At 35.6% G+C, this 12,268-nt stretch overlaps 1 pseudogene; it reads left to right on the top strand.

Moving 5' to 3' along the window:
- Positions 1-2,555: 2,555 nt before the first annotated feature.
- Positions 2,556-3,692, top strand: LOC123594981 (annotated as a pseudogene).
- The last annotated feature ends 8,576 nt before the right edge of the window (positions 3,693-12,268 follow it).

The following is a 12,268-nucleotide window of genomic DNA, read 5'->3' as shown; positions in this document are numbered from 1 at the left end:
TCTCTCAGTTCTGATGCTCTGGCTTGGTAGCTACTCAGCTTTTGAGGGCCAAGCAATATAGTGCTTTAGAGAACAGACACTGGCCTCAAGTTGGAGGATTCAAATTCAAGCTCTACCACTCCTTAATTAACCTTGATCAAGCTTTTTAAACTATTTGAGCCTCAGTTTTATCATCTATAAAATGGGAATAATAGTAGTATTAACATAGGCGGCTAAAAAGCAACTAAAAATGTCCAGAATATGGCAATTTCTCAATAATTTCATTATTCGTTTTCCAATCCTTACCACTTTTTCCTTGAATTTCAAACTCAGACTGTAAGATGTCAGTAGATATTGAAAATGTGTCAAAAGTGTCCCTGATACAAAACAATTTTCCTTACCATCTGAAATTATGACTTTTTTTTAAAAAAAAGTTTATTTATTTTGAAAGAGCGAGAGAAAGCATGAATGGAAAAAGGCAGAGAGCAAGGGAGAGAGAGAATCCCAAGCAGGCTCTGCACTGTTAGTGAGGAGCCTGATGTAGGGCTCGAACTCACGGACAGTGAGATCATTACCTGAGCTGAAATCAAGAATAAAAGGCTTAACCAACTGAGCCACCCAGGCACCCCTGGTATTACAACTTTAAAGAATTATTGTTAGTTTTCTTATTATTTGTTAAAACAATAAATCTGGCCATATCACTTTGCTACCTATTTTCAATGGCTCCCTACTACCTATGAAATAAAGTCTCAGCACCTCAGAATGGCAAACAAGGCCCTCAATAACAAGGCCCCTGCATCTTCTGCCTTTCCCTTTCCCTGACCTTTTTATAAACATTTGTTCTGGCCAGAGGACTAAAGATATAGTTCTTCATATACATTTTTTTTCTTTCATATACCCATGCCATTGTTCCAGCTATTCCTTCTATGTAAAATGGATTTTCTTGGTATTTCTTTCAATATTTTCTCAGAGCCATCTTTTTGAGGCCCAGCTTAAATACTATTTTTTTCCACAAAGTCTTTCTTATTCCTTCAATCTGTATTCTTCTCTCTTACCTCCAAATTCTCAAATGTATTTGAGGGATACATCTCTCAGTGCTTAAACTATGCTAATCAGGGAACTCCTTAACTTATCTCTTCTTCACTTCAGTATCCAAAGAGCACAGAGTAATTACTATAACTAGGGTAATTGAATTGGATGTAGGGTAAACCATGTATGTTGGCTATTTCATCAAGTTCAAATATTGGAGTGAAGTGAGGTTAATCAAAGAGGATTTGGATGGAGGATTCCTAATCTGGGGTTTAAAGAAGAGAGAGATCCAGATTTCTAGATGTGATGAATTTAGGTGAAGAGAAATTGGAAAATGGTTCTGCGCACAAAGATGCACACATGAAAAAATTTAATTGGGAGTTGGAGTAGGGATAAGCCAAGCTGGCTGGTATAGCAAGTCTATGTTGGAGAGTGATAGAATATGAATAAAATTCTACTGTTTCCCATAAATACAATACTATATCCATAGATAAGATTGAGAAATGTAGCCTTTTAAAAAAAACTCAAGTATAGTTAGCACAATGTTACATTAGTTTCAGGTGTATAAAGAAATGAATTTTGATAACAATAATTAGAATGGTGCAAAGTTGAACAAAACCTGAAAAGCACTGCCTACTGAATCAATGTTGGTCTGCTGCATGCTCATTTCTCTGTACTAGATTCTCTCCTATTTAAAGTTTTGATCACTTATGCATAGGTGAGAAATTTTCAAAGTCAAATAGACAGTGTCAGCACAAAGTAGGATGTCCGTCATTGGAGATAATAAAAAAGAGGCCAAATATTGTTAAAGAAAAGTATATAATGGGTGGAAAGCTTAACTAGATAAAATCTGTCTTTTTCTAAACCTAATAATCTGAAATGACTAGTCTTATAGGTGAAACAAGAAGAAATTTAAAGGAATACTTTTTTTTACACTTAGTTTTAAAAAGTGCACAAATAAAGGTTAGTTAAAAATAATGAGATTCTATTAATGTAGTTTAGGACTGAAATAGTTTTTGTTCTTTAGTGGGCCATTTACACTTTCAATTAACCACATGCAGGTTCTTGGGATCCAATTAAGAATCAATGGCCAGGAGCAACTGGTTGGCTCAGTCAGTAAGAGCATGTGACTTCTGATCTCAGGGACATAAGTTTAAGACCCACATTGGGTGTAGAGATTACTTTAAAAAATGGCCAAGTTGGTTGACTGGAAGCAATGTATCCATCCACTTTCACTTGAATCTCTTGACAAAGAGCAAAGCAAAACACCTTTAAGTCACAGATTTTTTAGGTAGATGCTTTATATCATTTTGTCCCTGCTTGGAACCCAGTGAATAATAATAATAATAATAATAATAATAATAATAATAAACAACCAAAACCAAACCAAACCAAAACAAAACAAAACAATCTTAGGAAAACTGAGTACTATGCTGAAAAAAAAATTCTGTTCTAAAGTGGTCTTTTTAGGGAACTTGTGTACACATCCCAATGGACAGCATGCGTGCAGGGCTTTCAAGCATGGGACCCTGGGAATTTGAGCTGGAATGAGCCTCCAGGTGGACAAGTACTGTTGCTGATACTTGGCATACCTGGACTATCATCACGAGCAGGCGGCCCAGCTTTGCAACGTGTGCAACGTGGTGACTTTCCTCATCTTTTGTGTATGGTTCATCTGGTGCTGGGAAAAAAGACAAGAATTATGTGTATTCTTGAATTTTATGGTGTGTGAGTGGAAAAATTGAGAATTGAACACCAGACCTTCACAACTCCATCTAAAAAGAAAACTGAAATTAGTGGTATTGCAAACAATTATCGCTGAAGTTAATCCCAGTGATGCTGGAAGTAGTGATTGGGTAGTAATCCAGGAGATATTGAAAAGAGTGGTACAATCACAGCAACTTGAAGCAAATTCTCAAAGAGATTTTAAAGTGGTATTATTGATAGAGGTTGACAAACTCACCAAAGATACTCAACGTGCCTCGCATAGAACCATGGAAAATACATGTCCACTTCAGATTGATCTTGTGTTGCAATTCTACATCTAAAGTGATACCACCTATTTGTAGGAGGTGCCTGACAGTTTGCGTGCCTGCTCTCAGCATTGAAGATATTTGTCATGTGTTATATATTGTGTGTAAGCCAAGGAAGGTCTGAATCTTCCTTCACAACTGGTTCATTAGACTTGCAGAGAAGTCCTTCAGGAATCTCCAAAAACACCCTACTTATGTGTGAAGCCTGAAGAGTGCAACAATATATTTTTGCTGCAGATCAAGAAATCCCTGAAACAGATTGGGAGGTGTATCTGAAGGAGACTGCCAATGCTATTGCCAATCATCAGACTCCACAAAGTCTCCTTAAAGTTCGTGGAAGACTTTTTGAGCTTCTAACTCAATGTATTCCTCCTGAAATAATAATGTAGGGCCTTCTCTCAGAAATTTTACATAACTGTGATGGACAACTGAAAGGAGAAGTGACCCAAATGATGACTTACTATAAACATCGTCTGCAGCTGGGTAGCAAAGCCATTTATGATTTGGAAGCATTGTGATTGTGGCCAAATGTATGGCATTTTATAAAAAGGTCATGGAGGATGGATTGGAAGGCATGATGCTTTGACATATTGACAACTATCCTAATATTTCTCAGCATCATCATTTACATTCAGTTTATATTGGAAGAGCTGCAGGTAAAATAAACCAACTTTACATAAAAAATAAAGTGATCTTTTGCAAACACACTTTAATCTAAGTGTTGTAAATAAATAGCTTGAATAGTATTCATTAGCTTGAAGTTTTCATTAGATTTAGTAGTTACTTAAATGTACTATGGCAATTATAGTATGGCATTACTATGTTATAAAATGTTGAAAATGGCATATTTTGAAAAAGGTTATGATTAATTTTACAAATATAGCTGACATCTTTAAAGGTAAAGAGTATTTTACCATTGACATTTTTCCAGCTTTATTGAGATATAATTGACATATAACGTTGTGTAAGAGTAAGGTTTCCAAGGTTTTCATTTGTACTCTTATATATTGCAAAGTGATCACCACCATAGTGTTAGCTAATATCTCCATCATGCTGTGTAATTATCATTTTGTGTGTGGTAAGAACATTTAAGACCGACTCTCTTAGCAACTTCCACATATATAATACGGTGTTATTAACTATAACCACCATGTTGTACATTAGATCTTCAGAACTTATTCATCATATAACAGGAAGTTTGAATCCTTTAACCAATATCTTCCCATTTCCCCCAACCTCCAGCCCTGGTAAACACCACTGTACTTTATATAAGTTTTGCTTTTTTAGATTTCACATATAAGTTGAATATAGTATTTGTCTTTATGTAGTATATGTCTTTATCTGACTTATTTCATTTAGCATAATGCCCTCATATTTCATCCATGTTGTTATAAATGTATGCCATTGACTTTTGACAGTAATTGATGCTTTTATTGTATTTATTCATTTGTTTCTCTAATAAAAAGGTATAGTAACCTGCTTCTACATATCAGTTACTGTGCTAGGTATTAGGAATAAAATAATGAGAAAAATCTTGTCTTGATTTTATGGTACTTACAGTCTAGTAAGTGGTATAGCAAAACACAAATATAGTATCACAACTATAATAAATGCTACAAATGTGAGATATTTTGAGCTATAGGAGCCTATCTTGGGGGGATTTGACCTATCCAGTGAGGTCAGTGATGGCTTTATTGAAGAAAATATGCTTAAAATGTGATGTGATGAAAGAATGGGATGATAACCAAGTTGGGATGCAGAGGACTTACAGAGTGGAAGGAGTCATTTCCAGGCCTAGGGAGCAGAATAGTTTCTCAGGGGCTATAGGGAGCATGGGGGTGTATCTGAAGCATCAATGTGAAGATAAAAGTGATGAAAGATGGGGCTGGATATGTAGGAACTAAAGACGATGTAGTCCATGTTAGGGATTTTGATCTTTATTTACCTGAAAAAATTAAGGAAACAGCCACTTTGGAAGATAGTTTAGCTGTTTATTGTAAAGATAAACACAATAATACCATACGATCCAGCAATCACATTCCTAAGTATTTATCCAATTCATTAAAAAATTATGTCCACACTTGACCATGAAAGTTTATAGCAACTCTATAATCACCAAAAACTGGAAGCAACTAGAATGCCCTTCAATAGGTAAATGAGTAAGGAAGCTATGGTACATCCATACAATGGAGTGCTATTCAGTGATGAAAAGAAATGAGCTACCAATTCATATGAAGATATGGATTAATCTTAAATTCATATTGCTAAGTGAAAGAAGCCAGTCTGAAAACTCTATATATTATTTAAGCTACATGATATTTTGGAAAAAGCAAAATTATAAGGCCAGTACAAAAAAAAAAAAAAAAAAAAAAACATTGGTTACCAGAGGGAGGTGTGTTGGTGAAGCACAGGGGAGTTTTTAGGGTGGTAAACCTATTATGTATGATACTGTAATAGTAGGTATATAACACTATCCATTTGTCAAAACCCATAGAACTTTATAGCACAGAGTGAACCCTAATATATGCAAATAAAAAACCTTATATAGGAGGTTGGAGGATCTCAGAGTGGCATTCAGAATATGAAAAAAAAAAAGACAGGGGTACCTTGGTGGCTCAGTCAGTTAAGCATCCAACTTAAGTTCAGGTCATGATCTCATGGCTCATGGTTCAAGCCCTGCGTGGGGCTCTGTGCTGACAACTCAGAGTTTGGAGCCTGGTTCAGATTCTGTGTCTCCATCTCTCTCTGCCTCTCCCCTGTTCATACTCTGTCTGTCTGTCTGTCTGTCTTTCTCTCTTTTTCTCTCTCAAAAATAACAAAACATTTAAAAAAATAAAACAAAAAAAAAACAAAAAAACAATAAAACTGTATTACAATTGGATGAAACAACCTCAGTGGGAAAAAATGTTGACCTAAGTAACTTTGGAAATGAGCAGACCAAAAGCAAAAGAAGCTGTGCATAAGCATTGCACTCTAGTTTATAAAGTTGTTTCCCATGGGGGTAAGAGTTAACAATTATGATATTAGTATGCATGTATAATGGAATTAAACAAGTAAATGAAGAGTGGATGGTAGAAGCCAATTTCTCATCGTTGGAGTAGAGTAGGAGTTTATAGAAAAACAAGGGGAGGAGGTTAAAATAACCTAATTGGTAATAGAATCAAGTTGGAGACATCAATATAAACTCATATTTAACTTAATATAGATACAAATAGTTACTTATAGAAATATTCATAGATATGTGTATTTAACCAGGTTAGTACATACACACATGTTCTTTTTGCTCTGTTAATTGAGAGGGCATGAAAGAAAAAAAAATATCTCAGTAGGAACAAGCACATTTAGCACCCAGATCTTGGTTTCTAATAAGATTCTCCAAAAGAAGGAACAAGGGATTAATGTAGAAATTCATGATTCTAAGACTGGGGAAATAAATATACAAATGAACCTGGAGCATCTTGTAGTGCCACAAAGTAAAGAAGTAGCAAAAAATTCACAAGGCTGATAGTGTATCAAAGGACATAGAAGCCAACTGCAAGAGCTTCCAGTGGCCAGAGATGGAACAATTTGAGCAATAAAATAAGTTACTACTGAATCATAACCCATGGAAAAAATTAATATCCATGAATTAATATTGATATCAATAAATAATTGAATAGATCTCTGATGCAGAAAAATTCCGTATAATTTATGTAGATACTCTGCCTTCAAGGAGATGGAGCATAAATTTCCACTCCATAAATGTGGGCTGCTCATAATAAATTCTCTCCAAAGAGTACGGTATGGAAAGGGCCAATAAATAGAGTTATTTTATAGTGGAGTAATCTAAAAAATATTACCTTAGGTAGGTAACCAAGGTCAACATAAACAGTGTTATGTTGATAGTATTGACCTTTGATGTATCATGAGGAGAATAGAATTTTGCTTCTGTGATATTCCCCCCAAATCCCAGTAATGCCAGTCTAATCATGAGAAAAACACTAGACAAATCCAAATAAAAATATTATGCAAATAACTGACTAGTATTTCCCAAAATGATAATCAAGATTATCAAAAACAATAAAAATTTTAGAAACTGTCACAGTCAAAAGCAGCTTAAGGAGACATGATGATTAAATGTGATAAAGTATCCTGGATGGGATCCTGGAAGAGAAAAAGGACATTAGGTAAAAATTGGGAAAATCTGAGTGAAGTATGGACTTTTAGTTAATAATAATGAATCAATATTGTTTCATTAATTGTAACAAGTATGCTATAATAACGTAAGTAGTTAATAGGAGAAACTGGATGATGGGTATATGGGAATTCTGCATTATCTTAATTTTTAAAAATCAAACTGTTCTAAAAATGAAGTTTATTTTAAAAAGTTATGAAAAGTGACTAATGTATTTAATGTGGGGATGGGAAATGACGTGATGTGATCACGTATGCATTTTGAGAAGATTGTTCTGGCTTGCTGGTTCAAGACCTCTTGAGCAGCATGGGAATAAATGAAGACCAACAAAATGAGATCAAGCAGAGACTGATTATTTAGAGCTTTCTATAGCAAGAGAATCAGCCACTATCATTTGTGTTTTGACACAAAGGCTTGAAGTGGAATGAGAAAAATTTATAGTGGACAAAAGGGAAGGTTTCAGGCATACCTCTAACTGAAGGTTGCTGTCATGGGGGAAGATGTAAGTGGGTTAACTAGGAGTGGGACATCCTGTATGATTGGTGAGAGTTGCATATTTGACTTTCTATGGCTGGTCCTAAGTTGGAAAGAAATTAGGAAAGCTGCCAGTTATTAATCAAATGCTGGCCATTTGGGAACAATTCTCCCAGGGGTTATTTGGCTTTCTGGATAAATTACTGGAGAAAACATTCAGGCTTCCTGTAAGTCTAACTCAGATAGCTAGCTTCCTGGACTGGTTACTGTAGATAACATGTTGAGTTCCTGGGTAGGTTATTGTAGATTGTGGGTCACAGTTCTATTTTGATATATGGTTTGGTCATTGTTTGAATATTCAGTCTCTTAGCAGTAGCATGAGATCTCTGGGTGCTTGGAGTCTGCATGGATTTGAAAAGAAGAGGAGTTAATGCTCAAGAAATGAGTAGTACCTAAAACTTTAAGCTGAGCATGAGTCTATCTTGAGCTTTGAAAAGGTACCTGGGGAACCTGGCTGGCTCAGTGGTAGAGCATGTGACTCTTGATCTCAGAATCTTGAGTTCCAGCCCTACATTGGGTCTGGAGCCTACTTAAAAAAAAAAAAAAGTATCTGACCTTAATGCTACCAACAAAAGCAGTAAAGCTGATGATTTTATCTTTGGGGCCCTCTTTCATTTTTGATGTTACAGCCTTTTTGGTGGCTCATACTCTTTGGGGCATCTCCCTAAATCAGATGCCCCATTACTCAGGGGCCATTCTCCCCAGCTTTTGCTGATCCTGCTATTTAGAATTCAAGAGTACCAAACCACCCATGATTTCTCCTGTCTTTCTTCTCATCCTCTACCCTCCAGTCCAGGAGGCAGAATTGTGAGGGTAATAAGCTGGTCAAAAAACTCACACAAGCAATGTTTTTATACAAGAGGGCTATAAATCTCTCTTACTCAGATACATACTGCATTTTCACCCAGTAGCAGGTTTCTTGCAATTTGACCCAGGAGAATAATTTAAATTACATAGATTTGATCCCAGCAGGAGAGGAGGGTAGGATATGATAGTAGAAGGAGATATTTGAAGGCAAGTATGGCAAGTATGGATCTGTGGTCCTCAAATAAGACTGCATATAGTCACCTACCTATTTTGTTTATCTTTAGGATGGTGCTATGACTTAAATTGACTGTTTTAAGCACTTTTCTGGATTTTCTTAAATTCCTAAAATGTGCCTGTGAGACTTAAAATTAGACATTCCATTTTCTGGAATGTCCCAGAATATTTGAAATGTATAAATGTATAAATACAATTGGTATTTATAAAAGTTCCCCTATAAATTTAGTGATGTCTTTATTCTGTTTCCATTAATCCCTAGCTTCCTTTCCCTCCTTGCTTCTCAAACAGAAAACAAACAAACAAACAAAAAGAGGTTATACCCTGAAGCAGTAATCCAGAGTAACAGCTGATATGGCCAATTAAAGTCATTCATTTTTATTTCCCCCAATCCAACACACTGCACCTATTTCAGTTTCATGGAGTGGGCAGGAAGGAAAGGTGATTTTGAAACCGATTTACCAAAACTTTCTCAGAAGCAGATCCCAAGTGAAGATAAAACAATCTGCTCAGCCCCTTCACCTTAAAGTCAACCTAAAAAACTCCCTAAGTGTCTCCTTGGGTGTCTCACTGGCATGCTTGTGTTACCTCAAGATACTATCTCTGGACCATTTCAACCCACCCCAGGTTGTATGACCAGAGTTAAAAAGAAGCTGGTGACATTTTGCTAGCTACCCAAGGCCACCAAGTGGTCATCATGAGAAACATGATGACTTTTAAATACATCAGAAAAGAGACATAAAGAGAAGTTAACTACTGTAAAGAGATGTATACAAATGAGAACCCTGCCTTTGCTTTCAAGCCATGAGGCACTGAATCATTTTATTTTCAAAATTGTAGCTAATGATCTGGACAGAGAAAATAAGAGATGAGATCCAAACACTCTCAAATAATTGGGAGAGGAATTAAATGAATTTCTCTTTAGAGCTTGGAGCTCAACCACACACACTTTACGTCCTGCATTTTTATGATTCATTATAAGGACTGTTAATGAACAACAATAATTCTACCAGTATGTGTTACGAAGAGGAAAGGCTACCTTACTTATTTCACTTCCAAAATATTTTTGTTTGCTGTGCATTTCCAGAAGGTATTTTTTCCTTCTGCAAAAGGGTCAAGCAGAAACATTGATGTAAGTCCTGTTTGTGGCAATTTGGGGTAATTTCCAACATTTGCACTGAAATGTAGTCTTAACTCAAGTTTTCTTTTTTCTAAGGGGACACCATTAATCAAAATATGATTTCTCATCCTTTAGGACACAAACACAAATATTACTGGGAAAGCTAAGCCTATTGGTTACATAAGAGGAAAAGGAAAAAGGGAGAGCAGCAGGAGGGGTTAAAATGAAACTGTCCATAACAAAAGGGCCTTTTAATTCTTTTACATTTGCATGCACATGGACAGAAGCCCCGTAACTGTCTCCACAAGACATATGTTATACACTTATTTATTTCTTTATTTCCCAATGTACTTGGCAGAGTGGTTTATATATAGAAGGTTCTTGCATGAATATTACACAACAATCTTGGGAAACTGAATTTGGCAATGATTTTAGCATAGAGCTAAAGGGAGGAGGTCATTAGCATTTATTTGGTAGTACTGACCGTAGATTAATGTTATTAGCACCTTCTGAATATGCAATTTAGCTTGAAATTCAATGTTCTTCACAATTGGGTACTGGTTTTATAAATGAATCTCCTATTTCCCAGCATGAAAATTCTATTGGAGTCAACCCTTCTGTTTATCAAAACATGTCATATGAGATACAGCCACTGAAGAGAACAGTATGGAGGTTCTTCAAAAAATTGAAAATAGAAATAACATATGATCCAATAATTCAATTACGTATTCATCTAAAGATAAGGGAAAAATAATTTGAAATGATATATGCATCCCTATGTTTATTGCAGCATTATTTACAATAGCCAAGATATGGAAGCAACCTAAGTGTCCATCAATAGACGATTGGAAAAGAAAGATGTGTGTGTGTGCGTGTGTGCGTGTGTAATGGAATATTACACAGCCGTCAAAAGGATGAGATCTTGCTATTTGACACAACATGGATGGACCAAGAGGGTATTATGTTAAGCACAGTAAGTTGGTCTGAAAAAAGACAAATAGCATAAGATTCCACTCATAAATGGAATACAAAAATGAATAAACAAAAAGCAGAATCAGACCTATAAAAACTGATGATTGCCAGTAGGGGGGTAGGTGGAGGGTTGGGCAGAATGGGTGAAAGGGAGAAGGAGATATAGGGTTCCATTTATGGAATGAGTAGGTCACAGAAATAAAAGGCACAGCATAAAGAACACAATCAATGATATTGTAATAGTGATGTTATGGTACAGGTGATAGCTACACTTGTGCTGAACATTGCATAATGTATAAACTTGTTAAATCACTAACTTGTATACCTGAAACTAATGTAACGTTGTGTTAACTATACTCACAGGATATAAAATCGATGTACAGAAATCGGTTGCATTTCTATACACCAATAATGAAGCAGCAGAAAGAGATATCAAGGAATTGATCCCATTTACAATTGCACCAAAACTCCTAAGATACCTAGGAATAAACCTAACCAAAGAGGTAAAAGATCTGTATGCTGAAAACTAAATCTTATGAAATAAATCTTATGAAATAAGATTAAAGAAGACACAAGGAAATGGAAAAACATTCCATGCTTATGGATTGCAAGAACAAATATTGTTAAAATGTCAATACTACCCAAAGCAATCTGCAGATTCAATGCAATCCTTATCAAAATAACACCAGCATTCTTCACAGAGCTAGAACAAATAATCTTAAAATTTGTATGGAACCATAAAAGACCCCAAATAGCCAAAGTGATGCTGAAAAAGAAAAGCAAAGCTGGAGGCATCACAATTCCAGGCTTTAACCTGTATTACAAAGCTGTAATTATCAAGACAGTATCGTATGGGCACAAAAACAGACATATAGATTAATGGAATAGAATAGAAAACCCAGAAATTGACCCACAAATATATGGCCAACTAATCTCCAACAAAGCAGGAAAGCATATCCAATGGAAAAAAGACAGTCTCTTTAGCAAATGGTGCTGGGAGCACTGGACAGCAACATGCTGAAGAATGAAACTGGACCACTTTCTTACACCGTACACAAAACTAAATTCAAAATAGATGAAAGCCCTAAATGTGAGACAGGAAACCATCAAAATTCTACAGGAGAAAACAGTCAGCAACCTCTTTGAGCTGGGCCGCAGCAACTTCTTACTAGACATGTCTCTGGAGGCAAGGGAAATAAAAGCAAAAGTGAACTATTGGGACCTCATCAAGATAAAAAAGTTATACTCACTTTTTTTAAAAATGTAAAAAAAAAGAAAAAAACAAGCACCAAAATACATGTAATGTTAATACCTACTTTCACATTTTTACTTGTGTTATATCTACTCCATGACCTAGAATGTCCTTATTCTTTCTCTGAGCTCCAT

The sequence above is a fragment of the Leopardus geoffroyi genome, chromosome X (assembly GCF_018350155.1).
Source record: "Leopardus geoffroyi isolate Oge1 chromosome X, O.geoffroyi_Oge1_pat1.0, whole genome shotgun sequence".
Lineage (NCBI taxonomy): Eukaryota > Metazoa > Chordata > Mammalia > Carnivora > Felidae > Leopardus > Leopardus geoffroyi.
The sequence above is the reverse complement of the archived record's forward strand: the minus strand, read 5'-3'. Positions and strand labels throughout refer to the sequence as shown.